This window comes from Papaver somniferum, chromosome 11, assembly GCF_003573695.1.
Source record: "Papaver somniferum cultivar HN1 chromosome 11, ASM357369v1, whole genome shotgun sequence".
NCBI classification, from domain to species: domain Eukaryota; kingdom Viridiplantae; phylum Streptophyta; class Magnoliopsida; order Ranunculales; family Papaveraceae; genus Papaver; species Papaver somniferum.
The window spans coordinates 134181389-134185956 of NC_039368.1; positions in this window are offsets into that span (position 1 = coordinate 134181389).

Consider the following 4568-nt stretch of genomic DNA (forward strand, 5'->3'; position numbering starts at 1 on the left):
AGAGACATTTCATGACCAAAATAAAAATACATACCAACTTAATTTAGATGCAATCTAATAGCCGAAGCTAACAACATTCATCAAGGAGTTTTAAGATACAAGATAACCCTAATAAAATTCCATAGCCGCACACCCCGCAAGATATTACCATTAAGCACAAGTTCAAAAGAACTCTCCCCCATTTGATGTCATTCCCGAAAGAACAACAAGAGCGACCTTAATTTCGAAAGAAAAGAAGGATTTTTTAATTGGACACCAAAAACCATAGGAATGATTTTCTATATCCAAAGCTCAACCAAATTAATCACAAGTAAACCCATGAGTAATTCAATTGAAAACACAACTAAATCAAACCACAAAAGTGATCAATTTAATTGAAAGTGCTCAACATAAGTAAACTTACGGAGCTACGACTAAGGTAATCATACGGAGATGACTAACTTATTCGTTCACATACTCAACATAAGGAAAACCTTACGGAATATACGACTACATTAACCAATAGAACATGATTAGTATAGCCCTTAATATACTCAACACAAGAATTTGTGGAATATATGAAAACTCAACTAGATTAATTACAAGAGAACCTATAATTATTCTAATTGGAATACAAACAACCAAACTAATCACCGAAGTAATCAATTTAATTATTTTGGTCTCAACATAAGAGAACTTATGGAAACCCGACTAAGTTCATCATAGAATATGACAACCTTAACCGTACATGTACTCGACATAAGAAAGAAAACTTATGGAGTACAAACTAAATAACCAAACTGGTTGATTAATTTAGTTCCTAATGCTCGACATATAGCATCTTATGGAATAACCAACAAAGCCAAGGTAAATCGACTTAGTTGTAAGGTGTTCAACATAAGACACACAATGGAGCCTTCACGATAAAACATAACAATATGGATCAATGAATATCAATATTGTGGATAACATACAAGGATCTATTCTATTTTCCATCATAACGATATAATAGACTTTATCCTTGTCAAACAAAAGATTTTATCCTATTTTCCATCAAATACATGACTGCATAGGCATAATTTTTCTATATGTCAAAAGTCCATTCGTCCTTTCATCAATACGAATACTGATTCATAAACGACTTTACTTTTGACCGCAATATGGGACCTTCAAGTTCACGGATGCAAACAATACATATCTCATAAAAATATTACAATATCACAAACCATTAAAATACTGCAATAAACATCATCCTCCAAATATTTTTAGAATTTAATAACCAATAAACCTAAAAAATAACATAAGAAGATGAAAACAAAAAATAGCTACGTGTAGTCACAATCATCGCTATTCAAAGCACTAGTTATTCTTCCAACTAATCCAAAAAGAAGACATACTAGGCAAATAAGAAGATGCATTACTCATCACTTTCATCATCGGACAATTTCCAAGTAGCTTGAATTGAATCCAACTCTTCCTTGAGCTCGGGACACTTGGTTCCAATTAACGACACTTGATCTTTTAAGCACTTCACTCTTGCATTTACCTTGCATACACCCTTATAAACGTTTTGAATAAGTCTCAAGGTGGTAGGGTCTTCAACATCAAGAGGAGTACCTCTTTGTCGTTTGCGTACATTTTCCCTTATACGCCGAAAAGTACATGGACGAACAAGTTTGGGAACCCCAAGATAATTTCCAATACGATCAAGTCCACAATCACAACAAATTTGGCTAATCAAACAAGGATATCCTAACATCTTCATGTGAGAAGTCATAGTCATCATTTGAAAGATGATAAAGTCACAAATATCAAGATTTGTATTGTCGGATGCAAGGAAGAAGACCAATTCCGCAAACTCATAACTCCACCAAGAATTCTCAATTGTGGAGGGACAAAGGTTAGAGATACCGAGTTTTCTAAACGCCATTAAAGCAATACTAAGATCATTAGTAGGAAACTTTTCTTGACTCCAAACAACCTTCTTTTCATAAAGTCCAATAGAGATATCATCATATGAAGGACGTTCATCACTCGGTCTAGGTAACCGTACATTGCCCAACGGTATTTTGGTGACCCTTGAAATTAACTCTCTATTAACAAGAAACCTTTCTCTATTTATCATGGATTTGAATTCCATCTTCTTAAAATCAACATCATGAATGCTGGCATAGAAAATCTTTGTTAGAGAATCAAAACCTTCACCAAGGAAATCAAAGATATTCCCAAGATTGAACTTTTTGAAGCAAGCTAAATCCTCTTCATATCCACTAAAGGTTTCCAATTTCTTTTCTAGAATAAAACCTTTAGAAGCAATCCTATCAAAAGTTCTAGCACAAGAATCATTCAAAAACCTAATTCTAAGAGAATTTTGATCACAAGGAGGATTCAAGCTAGAGAATTGTAAGCTTTTAGAACTCCTTTTCATGCTTCTAGAAATTATCATAAAGAGATACTCAAAAGGAGATTACTTACTTGAAGAGAACCTCAAACACCCTTCCTTTTGATTTCTTCAAAGAAGCTTTAATGGTGGAGAAGCATAAACCCTAGTTCACGTACGCGGACGGAAGATGAGAATGGAGAAAGTTCGCGGACCACCAACATATATATATATATATATATATATATATATATATCCCTCATTCATGGGATTGGGCTGTACACGAACCGTGATCCACAAGAGACTTATGGGATTTTCTTAGCCATTAAAACACTAAAGGTTACGCAACCCGTGACAACATAAACAACAGATGCAGTAGAAAGCACATCTGTACACAACATAATCTATTTCTTGCCCCTCTACAAGATATATACAAAGGGGAAGTGACAGTCTCGTTACCAAGAGGCAGAATGTGCAGAGATATTCTCATGCGACATTTCCGCTTGATATGTGTGAATAGTCCCTGTGGTATAATCAAAGTAATGATGATAGTCAGTACAGTTAGAGCTTTCTTTCCTTCGTTTGTTCTGGCCTGAAGAAGGATACCTCCGATTTCTAGGTTGTTCAGTATTAACAGATTTAACACATACAGAACCCTTTTCGGGATGATTCTTAGACTTAACATATTTAAGTTTTTCTAAGAATTTAAAAACGCCTTCGAACGCTTGGAACAGATCTTTATCAATTGATCCATCTCGATAGTATTCCTCACAAAGATCAAGAGTTAATCTAGTGAGTTTCCATATCCTTGAACGTATTGAGCGCTTTCTCAGTCTTTCCTTCTTTTTATTTTTTCCTTCTGATTGATTCTTAACATCTAAAACTTCCTTTTTAGATGAAGAAGAATTATCATGAGAATCCAAAAGTTTTCTCCATAATAATCTCTGAACAATCTTTAAGGAAGACTGGCGTGTATTATAGATGACAGGAGCAAGTTTTCCAAAGAAGTTTCCATAGGGAAATTTATAAGGAACGAACAAACACAAACTTATTAGGTATACAGTGTTTGCCTGCTCTGATACCAATTGAAAAAGCGGGGGTCTAAAAACACCACCCAATATTTCGCTTAGCAATCTATATGGACTAACTCCGAAATACTTTGCTAGAGAATCAACTAGATAGTCAGATTCAATATAGATAAAAGTATCTCAAGGAGTTAACATCTCTCTCTTGATTTGATTTTACTCAAGCTAAAAACAATAGCGAGTCTTTATCAAATACAAGGAATACTTGGACGGTACCAAAGACCAATGTCCAAGGATCAATCTATATTAATCAACAACCAAAGGTTGGATTTCCAATTGATGATCACGAACGCACAACCTGTATTATTTCAATTATATAAAATATAATGCGGAAAAGAAATAACACAGACACCAGAAACTTTGTTAACGAGGAAACCGCAAATGCATAAAAACCCCGGGACCTAGTCCATATTGAATACACACTATATTAAGCCGCTACAGACACTAGCCTACTGCAAACTAACTTCGGACTGGACTATAGTTGAACCCCAATCAGTCTCCCACCGATCCAAGGTACAGTTGTACTCTTACTCCTCTAATCCCAGCAGGATACTACGCACTTGATTCCCTTAGATGATCTCACACACAACCATGAGTTGCTGCAACCCAAAATCACAGACTTGATAATAAACAGATTTTTCTCACACAGAAAAGTCTATCAAAGGATAAATTTTTCTCCCACAGATAAACCCTAAGTTTTGTTCCGTCTTTTGATATAAAATCAAGGTGAACAGGAACCAATTGATAATCCGGTCTTATATTCCCGAAGAACAGCCTAGATTAATCAACACCTCTCTACAATCCTTCCTGACTACACAGGAGGTTTGTCGAGGAATCACAAACAGTGAGACGAAGATGTTTGTAACTTCTTTATCTTGCCTATCAGAGAACTCTCACGATCTCAAGACAATCAATCGATTGTACTCGTACGATAGAAGATGCAAGATCAGATCACACAACTACGATAAAGTAGTATCGGTCTGGCTTCACAATCACAATGAAGTCTTTAAGTCGTTAACCTGATTTTAGAGAAGAAAATCAAAGGTTCATGGAGATCGACTCTAGCGGGCGCACTAATAGCACACAGACATGTGGGGATTAGTTTTGCGCAATGCTAGATGTCT